Source organism: Schistocerca americana, chromosome 3 (assembly GCF_021461395.2).
Source record: "Schistocerca americana isolate TAMUIC-IGC-003095 chromosome 3, iqSchAmer2.1, whole genome shotgun sequence".
Classification (NCBI taxonomy): domain Eukaryota; kingdom Metazoa; phylum Arthropoda; class Insecta; order Orthoptera; family Acrididae; genus Schistocerca; species Schistocerca americana.
The window spans coordinates 135913092-135924578 of record NC_060121.1 but is presented as its reverse complement, the minus strand read 5'-3'; positions in this window follow the sequence as shown (position 1 = coordinate 135924578).

Below are 11487 nucleotides of genomic sequence, written 5' to 3'. Positions count from 1 at the left end.
CCTGCTGCATCCAATGCTGCATCCGCCATCTGAGCTCATGATTTCAGCCTCCAGCTGAACTGGGTTCTTGCCGTCATTGAGGATTACCGGGGCCAGTGCCTGAGTGTAACCCTTGATGGGCAGACATCCCATCACTTCCGACTAGCTGCAGCTGCATACAGCAGAGTCTGTTCCATCCCACGCCTCCCCCACCCCTGCCGCTGTTTATAACTATCCTGTGTCTTAGACAGTCTGGTTCGCTCTGCAGCAGGGCTCACAGTCTGGCAAATCAGTCAGGGGTTCCTGGCCCTGCCCACACTTCTCGACTGCCATTGCCAGTGCAGCCCACGCCACAACTGATGCTGCAGTTGCTGCCATTTCTGTTGGTGGATTCTGTGCGGCCGTCATCTCCAATGTCCCCACTGATACCTCTGGTGTCAACCTCTGACCTTGTGGTTTTCCACTCCCTCATGACGCACGCAATTTCATGGATCATGTGCCAATACAGTTCTCAGGCCCACTTATAGAGATCACCTGGGCTGGTCCTCTGGCACACTCTGATGGGCTGCCAAAGAAACGGTATTATTTATGTGATCACAAACGAGTGCTTGGCCCTGTATTGATGTTGACCAGTCAATGCGTTCAGTGCCATGCTTAACCTGTGTAATACATGTTGCTTTATAAAGTACTGTGTTCCATAATTCGTGTTCAGACAGCATTACAATAATTCATTGGTAGCTTTTGTTCAAGTTCATTTCTAATGCCTCTCTTCATATCACTTTCATGTAACACGGATAGCATGTTTGTAGAGTTCACACATAACAGTATCTATGTAAATATCCATTCATTGAAGTTCATGAGCTAACAGCTGTATACACAAGTGTGTTCTCAAACAACAGTCCACACGGAAGACACACTACAATAAGAAATCCTTGCACCTAGGTGTCCAATTATTCACACTGGAGATGTCAACTGTATTGCAGTTCAGACTTTTATGTAGATAAGTGCAAACACTAACTTGGAAAGGTTACTTGAGTGGATCTAGCTGTGAACTCTCATATAGTGACGTTAACAGTGTGACTGCCAAGCACAGACTGAAGCTTTGCTGGCTGGGGTGGTATATAAAAACTGACATAATGATATTTTGTAAACTGAGTGATTACATTACGATTTATACACTGGTGTGCAAAACTTAAGAATGAAAGTAACTTTAACATCATGTGTCACTGCCAAGTAACATAGCTCAATAAGACTTTTGGACCCAATGTAGAAAAAACTGCTACAGTATACAGAAGGTAACTAAAAAAAATACACAATGAGACGAACAGAAATGGAACTTTTATTCAAAGACAATAATTACCCTTGAAGTCGCCATGATTTATTATGGTCCCCTAAACATTACAAAAAGCAGGACATGGTTCTTAATAGAATGTGTAATCAATGCAGATGGCATTGCATGCTTTGTGATGTGCTCCCACATTGGCCACAAGGTTGCAAACAGTTCTTGTGATAGGGCATTCCGTCCCTCTACTAGCATGGTTGACAACTGTTGGATGGTCTTTGGTGCATTTGGATATGCTGCAATATGTCTCCCCAATGCATCTTTTATGTACTCAATGGGATTTAAGACATCCACCAAATATCCTCTCATACCTATGTGGTTTACTGTAGTCACACAGTGTCGTCCATAAAAATGAAGTCAGTGCCAGTTGTACCCCTCAAAAGATGTGCATGAGGAAGGAATATAGTGTCACAATAACAGTGACCGGAGTGTATACTCGTACTGTGTTCAAAGATTCGAAGTTCAGTCCCTATGCTGTTTGTACCATCACAAACACTGCTGCTGATGTGCGGGAGTCAACAGAACACAACGTACTGGACATTGGGCAAAGAGACCACCCCCATGCAGTTGTCATGCCATTGTGGAGCATGAGATTGCATGCCTTCCTGTCATGTTAAATGGACTGCAATTGCACCCGATGTTTAATGTGTACCCCTTCTAGCCTGCTGACAATGTGGTGGTCATCTGCTGCTGCAGTTGACCTTGGTGGATCATCTCCTTTCTCTGATTTGGAATGCTACTTATGCATGTTGCGAGCAATACCAAACTCTGGGCTATGATCATCATACTCTGTCCATCTTCAAGTTTTCCATTGACTTCCCAGTGTGAAGTCATCCAGATGCTGTCTCTGAACCATGTTATAACAAAGAACAGCTCCACATTGCAACATAACGGCTTCCTGATTGACACACACTGTCTATTCCCATTCCTTCAATTGCCTAGTGTTGTGGGGCAAGCCTCATTTAACACTGTAGTCATGCTATCGTCATGCCATACGGCATCCAGCTTTCTGTGCATGATTGGGAGACATCTGGCAACATGGCCAAGATGCTAATACATAATGTTACTTCATCTGTCTCTTATTTAAGTTTACTAGAGCATTTATTTATTTATTTATTTTTTATTTATTTATTTATTCATCCGTGGAACAATAAATATTGTATGGATGTCATCAGATTACAACATATGAGCACACTTTTACATTTACAATTAAACAGGTTTCTCATATTTTTAAACAGGTTTCTCATATTTTGTGTAGTTTTTATAACTAGTCACACACATATTTATAATTCCATAATATTTTGGTGATAGTGTCATACGTTGCTAATAATCTACATCTATGTTAAATATTCTTTTACAGTATAACAACTTTTACTTACTAAAAAGGTTTTAAGCTTTTGTCTGAAAGTGAGGGGCTCATTTATTTCTTTAATTTCTTGTGGTAATTTGTTGTACAGTTTTATCCCATTGTAAAATATACTTTTTTGTGTCTTTGCCTTGTTCTTTCTATCTAGATGGAGGTGGTGACAAGCTCTTGTTTCATGGTCATGTATTAAACTGTTTGTGTTGTACATGTTGAGATTTTTCTTAATGAACATTATGTTCTGAAAGATATACTCACAAGAAACAGTTAGAATTCCTAGCTTTCTAAATAATTCTAGACAGTGGGCCCTGTTGTTGCTATTTGTTATTATCCTTATGGCTCTTTTTTGTACTTTGAACACAGTTTGTATGTTACTGGCACTTGTTCCCCAAAACATGATCCCATAGCTGAGGACTGAGTGTAGATATCCGTAATATGTTATTTTAAGACAGGTATTATTGCATACCGGTGCAAGGATTCAAAGAGCATAGCATGCTGTGGATAATTTCTTTGCCAAAATGTTGACATGGTTTGTCCATTTCAGTTGGCTGTCTACATTGTAATACTGCAAGGTGAATATTTAATAGTGTTGTCAATTTCTTGGATCCAACAGTAATTTTGTTTAACTAAATGATATTTGGTTAGAAAAGTATTAGTTCAAGCTACCATTTGAATAAAGTATTGTATATCTACGTGGTGGATTCCCTATTTTCACATAAAATTTCGATGTTTAGACTGTGGCCAATCTTTCATTATGGACATCTTATTAATTAGTGAATTTTTGAAAAGACTGAAGCAATTGCTGTGAAACATGATTAGGGCTACCCATGTAGTTAAGTTTTTTGAGAAGTAACTGTTATTATCTCAAGTACATAATATTTCATCAATGATTACCTAAACAAGAATTTAGCATTTCTGTATACACTTGCTATATACATTACATGCATAATTGGAATTATTTGAAAGAAAAGGAGAAACTAATTATTTAAAGAAGTAGAATGGTAGCAGGTGAATGAAATCCACTTTCTATGTTTCAAGTCGGAGACAATTATTGCAGCATGTCTCAAATGAACACCAGGTAATGTGAACCATTCAAATGAGGTTGCAGAAAATAGGGTCCTGTTAGTTGATCTTGTATATTTCAACCCACACACTAATAAGGGAATCATTATTGGTGATGGGAGATAAGTGTACCGTATCTCTCCAAACATGGCTGTCACAGCAATTGAAAACTCTATCTCAGTTGAAAGAAATGTCGTATCTCAGTTGAAAGAAACGTCATATTTCAAACCATAGGAATTCTGGCATTGAAGGACTGTGTTGGGGTAACCTATAGACAGACCTTGGTTCTGGATTCAAAATAATTTAATCATCATATCTCACATGCATTGTTTATGATATGAGTGTAATTGCTGCTCCACCAGGACAATTCACACTACATTTTTTCAAGTGTGTTGTTTCCAGGAAAGTCAATAGGCATGTATTGATTAATCTTCTCCACTGTATCCAAAACCATCTCTTCGATTTCAACTGAGGGAATAATCCTGCATTGAGAACCTTGACTAGTTCTTTGCAGCTTGTATAAACTAGTTCCTTATAAGTTCCTATCCATGGAGATAAATTTCTTCCAATTATGATGATGTCTGTTGAAAAATTTTTCTCTGTACACTCGTTCATCTTTCCTGGCACTAAATCCTGCTGCTCCATAGATTAAATGCATGTCTGCAATTCTGTATAATAATACTCCACTTGTACTCCACTTATCATGAACTGTAAAAAGTGGAAAACTCTACTGTGGAAACATCACAGATGGTTTTGGGTTGTGCTCAAGGTAGCTCAGCCAGTGTTGATGTGGCACTCATGTTATGTTATGAAACATAAGCAGTAGGCAATAATGTGCCTCACACGTATTGCTCATTAAAGACATCATAGTGCCTGAAATATTCATTTTTGACCATTGGTTTTGAATCCTCTTACCATGTTTATAATTTTGACCCTAAAGTTTTGGGAGATCATGTATATGTACTTCCAGATATTTTATACAACTCTTTTCCACCATCCCCCTCCATGATAATCTGATGCTTCTTTGATAAATAAATATTAGATTTTGTTGTTGTTTTGGTGAAAGGTTTTCCTTAAATCGATAAAAACTATCAATACACTTTGAATCACCAGAAGTAGCAGAATTAGACTAATGAGAACTTCATCACAGCAATTTTTTGAAGCTCTCATTTGTGATACATGGAAAGCTTAGTCTGGAACACTATGGCCTAAATGGTTTGCATCTCATTCTTGACATTCTGCTTGTACTGTGCCAGGCATCTGCAGAGATCTTGTATTCTCCAGATAATTCAGTCTTATGTGTGTGAGGGGAAAGGAGCAGACCTGTTGAATGATAACCTATAATTCACTAAACTCTTTAGACACCATTGACACCAACTGCAAAAGCCTTAGCACACATATTTGTCAGTAATTACCTCCATTGTTTATACTCATGTATTAATTATACATTCAAGTAATTATGTACTGTTTATACTCGCATATTAATTTTACATTCAAGTAACTTATGTACTGTAAACAATTGCTGACTATGATCAATCAGTTTACTACATGACATGTGTTACACCACATTTGCCATGCCTGATGTTTAAGTTGTACAATAGTTGCAAGAAAATTACATTAAAATTCTGAAATGTGATAGTTTGTGTAGTTCACTTATGACATGAGATATTGCCATACTATGGTGTTACATTACCCACAAACATCTTAAGTTTGTATTGTTTTTATTTGGAACTTGAAAATACTATTATCAAGAGTTGTGGATTAAACAGTAGTAGTACAAATCTGTGCTTGTCCTGGTTGACAACCTCAACAGTTTTGTATGTCACTGTGAGTGGTGCCTCCCCCCCTTAGTAATAAACTGATTAATCTTTTTCTTAGTTAGAGTAACATTTATGTTCTAGTTCGTTTTGTGACTACTCAGGAAACTTTCAGTCCTGGCTGTGTGTCTACGGATAGCAAATGCAGGATTCATCAGCTTGGAACTGGTCACTGCCTTTAGCCGCCTATAATCATAAATGCTGTGTGTTATTTAGCCATTAGCACTAGACCCTGTGATGGACTGTAGCACATTAAGACTCGTGGAAATCTTGTCTTAAGCAGTTGGATTGTACAAGGTGGTACAAGAGTATATATATCAACATTATCTTCATTACCAAAACGGTAGATGACTGTCGAGGCGAAACAGTTCCTGGTAACCAACCTCTACACATGCTGCAAGAGTTTGTATTAGGCTTGCTCAACTGCATAGAGCTAGGTTGGGTCAACTATCTTCTCCATAGTTCCTTGTGCCATAAAAGTGTGTCATACACTACTGGCCATTAAAATTGCTACACCACAAAGATGACGTGCTACTGACGCGAAATTTAACCGACAGGGAGAAGATGCTGTGATGTGCAAATGATTAGTTTTTCAGAGCATTCACACAAGGTTGACACCTACAACATGCTGACATGAGGAAAGTTTCCAACCGATTTCTCATACACAAACAGCAGCTGAGCAGCGTTGCCTGGTGAAACGTTGTTGTGATGCCTCATGTAAGGAGGAGAAATGTGTACCATCACGTTTCTGACTTTGATAAGGTCGGATTGTAGCCTATCGCGATTGCGGTTTATTGTATCGCAACATTGCCGCTCGTGTTGGTCGAGATCCAATGACTGTTAGCAGAATATGGAATCGGTGGGTTCAGGAGGGTAATATGGAATGCCGTGCTGGATCCCAACGGCCTCGTATGACTAGCAGTCCAGGTGACAGGCATCTTATCTGCATGGCTGTAACGGATCGTGCAGCCACGTCTCGATCCCTGAGTTAACAGACGGGGACATTTGCAAGACAACAATCATCTGCATGAACAGTTCGATGACGTTTGCAGCATCATGGACTATCAGCTTGGAGACCATGGCTGCGGTTACCCTTGACGCTGCATCACAGACAGGAGCACCTGCGATGGTGTACTCAATGACGAACCTGGGTGCACGAATGGCAAAACGTCATTTCTTCAGATGAATCCCGGTTCTGTTTACAGCATCATGATAGTCGCATCCTTGTTTGGCGACATTGCGGTGAACGCACATTGGAAGCGTGTATTCGTCATAGCCATACTGGCGTATCACCCGGTGTGATGGTATGGGGTGCCATTGGTTACATGTCTCGGTCACCTCTTGTTCGCATTGACGGCACTTTGAACAGTGGATGTTACATTTCAAATGTGTTACGCCCTTTGGCTCTACCCTTCATTCGATCCCTGCGAAACCCTACATTTCAGCAGGATAATGCACGACCGCATGTTGCAGGTACTGTACGGGCCTTTCTGGATACAGAAAATGTTCATCTGCTGCTCTGGCCAGCACATTCTCCAGATCTCTCACCAATTGAAAACGTAGTCAATGGTGGCCGAGCAACTAGCTCGTCACAATACACCAGTCACTACTCTTGATGAACTGTGGTATCGTGTTAAAGGTGCATGGGCAGCTGTACCTGTACACGGCGTACGAGCTCTGTTTGACTCAATGCCTAGGGGTATCAAGGCCATTATCGTGTACTGATTTCTATGCACCCAAATTGCGTGAAAATGTAATCACAAGTCAGTTCTAGTATAATGTATTTGATCAATGAACACCCGTTTATCATCTGCATCTCTTCTTGGTGTAGCAATTTTTAATGGTCAGTAGTGTACTAATTACGCCAGAAACAATCCCAGCAGTGCAGCTTTGAGCGAGTGAATAGTGACAACATCTAAATCATCAAGACATCCAAGAACGGTAGTCTTGATCATATATTTAGTAAGAGAAATATGTTTTAATTATGAAGAGGAGATGTATGAGAAGCTGTATCCATTCATAAGCCGTTCTGTATTCATAGGGGCTTGGAAATGATATAAGCAATACTTAAATCAATGAAAAAGATTCATGGCTGTACCCGTGTGTTGCATATAGCCTTGGAACATCAGCCATCTGCCCTTATTAATAGAAAAATCCTAGAGAAGCACCCTGCCCTAATTGAAGAGTACAGTAGTCTAAATTTTAGTAAGTGTGCAGTTTCATGTACGTAAATTAAATTTATCAATGTTGAAAAACTTGACAGAGAATGATAGGTAAGGTACTTAGGGTGAGTTAGTGACGTACCATATATAATTTATATCTCTCTGTTTTAACTGACAGGTACTGATACTTCATGAATGAATGAATTAATCCTTTTGAACACCAGTTGTATAGCACCAAGTAGTGACCTACCATAATATGGAATTGCTCATAGAAGTGAGCTCTGCTGTACATGTAAATTATGTCTCAGCATGTGGACAAATGGCATGAGACTAAATGTGACAAACGTAAGTACATATTTCCCATTCTTCTCGTGGATTCAGGTTGTGGATCAGCACTGACAAGTACATTTTTCTGATGGTTGTTATTGTTTTTCACATGACATACTCAGTTAATTTTATGTAACAAAAGCGGGCACATATTACATCATTTTTGTTTTGAAAAGGAATGCCCAGTTGTGCTCAACAATAAAAAATGATTTTCCATATTGTGGTATTTGATGAGTGGTTGAACTACTACTTTTTCTGTGTTGTTGTTGGTATTCAGTTTTATGTTTTTATATGTCATTTTGTTATTGTTTGATATATTCTAACTTCAATTTCATTTTATTATTAATTGGCAAGCTAGAAATGGAAGAAAAATTAACAGATTGACTGAAATTTATCATCCACATAAATAAAAATGTGGATGTTTGTTTGTTCAAAATTGTAATCTCCAAAAGTTCTACACCTGTTCCGAAAGGAAGAGAGGGGAAGAAAGGTGGGGCAGTGGAAGATGGAGAGGGGAGGGGGGAAGAAGATGGGCGTAGAAAAAGGGAGGGACGTGACAAACAGAGAGGGGTAGAGTGATTGGGCAGGAGGAGATAGAGAATGAGAAGGGAGGAGAAGATGGACAGAGAGAGAGAGAGAGAGAGAGAGAGAGAGAGAGAGAGAGAGAGGAAGAGAAGGTGGACAAAGAGAGGGGGAAGAGAAGATGGCCAGTGACAGGGGAGACGAGAAGATAGGACATATATTCAATTCCCACACATATTTGAAACACATGCTTTCTCTTTTCTTTCTTTTCCATTCAACCGGACTGAGCCACAGCAAAGCATTGTCAGGAATAGCAAGTTTCAAATTTATATCTTACTTTACTCAAAACATATTTCCAAAATGGAAGTAAAAGAGGGAATGAATTGAAACTGTGATTCTCTGGATAACACTGAATAGCTTTTAAAAAAAGGTTTTATGTGGTCTATTTTGAATCAGGATTCAGTGCACAATCCCACACCATTTATGTTGAACATTATTTTGTTATTTTTGCTGTCTTTTAGCATTGTAAATTGAACTTGGAAAGCGACATTGTGTTAGCTAAAGGGGTGGTGCATCTACTAATTTTTTTAAATGACGTAATTTTTTTTCTTTGCTACGCAACTCCAAAATTACACTTACTTCCTCAATTGATCCATTGTAACCTTTGATTCAGTGCAGTCAAGAACACATCTGCAATTTCTGGACCTTCTTGCCAGTGTTGCAGTCAGATTTTTTTTCCACCCACTAACTCTGCTATGGTGAAAGTTATTATAATCCAACTTTATTGTATCTTTTGACTGTTAGTAACATATTAGACGGCGTGAACTGAACTTCTCCTTTCTTCAGATATTCTTTCATTGGCAGCATATTATGCTTGTTATTGCGGACAGTGTCACACGCATTTGTAACTCTGCTGTGTGACCAAATAAATAGTGCTGGGCTGGAGCAACAATTGTCCACATCAACATCACTCCTTTTTGGATTGTCTACGAACACGTGCTATCGGTGGCCATCATATCAAGGAACTTGCAGTGAAGGCACACTTCGATTGGTCTGTCATTAGTGGTAGAAGAAGAGAAGAAGGGAGAGTGTGAAACTTGGTGCTAGCGGTAGAAGGGAGAGGGTGAACTCGGTTCTGGCAAACAGCTTACTCCTCTCAAATCGTATCAAGAAGACCATTGAGATATATACTATAATGCAGTGGACAGACCCACTATCAATAGTGACACAAATCCCCTTTCTATGAGATATCGTGAAGACAATTGGAATTTTGTCCATGATTTTATTGTGAATCTGGTGAACAAGAAGTTTATGCCATTATCTCTCCCCACCCTGCTGTGAAATATGTGCCTCCTCATGCGACAATGTTTTAGTGGACCGGAACAAGAGAAATAAATAAAAGTGAAATCTTTGTGCTGTTGTATCTGCAGCAAATATCTTTCTTTGATTTGAATGTAATTGGCCACTATATTACTTGATTTTATCCAAATAGTGGACATTCAGTAGTTGCTCTATATGACTACCATAGCAAAAGTTCTTGTTTGTTCTGTATTGCACTAGTAGAGAAAGTAGCTACACTTCATCTGCAAACACAGATTAGGAAAATGTTTATTTTAACACACCATTATCTACACAAATATTTGTTCCTGCAGAAGAATAAGTTTGAATAGCAACATTGAAACGTGCTAGTAGTATTACTTATTAAACATGCAACTGAGTTCTGTGGCGCAAACAATGTTTTCTTCGCAGTCCATATACACTGCTTTTTGGGAAAGTCCTGTAGGAATGGCTATATGGAGATTAAATGTTTATGTAGCTCACCTGACAGCATGCAAGACCAAACTACAAGAGGTAAACATGGCAGGAACATCAGGATTTAAATTCTTGTAGTCAAAGAGGAGAAGGAGAAGAAAATCTGCAGAAGGAGAAGAAAATCTGCCCTCTCCTTTCGAAAGGAACCATCTTGGCATTTGTCTTAAATGATTCAGGGAAACAACAGAAAATGTAAATCTGGATGGCCAGATAGGGAAGTGAACCCTGTCCCAAATGAACAGGTAAGCAGTCACATTATGATTAATGAAATTGGGATACAATTAGTTTCATGAGTCTGAAACTTTTAATCTGCAGTAACTTGCCTAGCAAGTTAAAAAATGTTGCAACAGCCATGTGGTTAACATTTTTGCACAATCAGTGACATTTTAGTGTATCAAATGGCAATATTGCAATCTTAAAAGAACAGTGCTGTTGCTCCGATTACTGCTGTCAATCAGGTTATGATAAACATAGCTGTTGTCACTAACAAAAAACTGATCAGGGTTTATTTAATATTTTTTATTACTATTTATTAAGTATTTAGAACATAGTGCATCAGACAACTTGAAGTGCTGAGACTGCATATGTTTGCAGCAGAGCATCACAAGCTTCATCACTGCTGATTTTATCATTATGGCTACAGAAACCATTTTGCGACCAACAGAGAATTTATGTTAAATAACGATCATGAAGGCTCTCTCTGCCAATCCACTCTGGTTATCAGAGCATACTACTTATTACTTTTGAAGACTCTAGCAGAACACTAAGGAATACACAACATTATTTACCGACCTTGTTACTAATTAATAACTTAAATGAGTTAGTAAGTTACCAGCCCCCAATACAGTTGCTATAGTTAGGGAACAGTAAGTTGGCCTCCGGCACCAAGTACTAATCTTCTGATTGTTTTGTGTTTCCGATTGCCGCTACCCTAACAACCACAAAGTTTTGACATATAATTGCCTGTATTTTTGTCTTGTCTTTGTGAGTGGATGATTAATAAAAATAATTATTGTACTTATATTTTCATGCATTATGATATACAATCATAAATTTTTATTGAATGTTTTGAATGTAATTTTTGTTCTGCTCATTGCATTC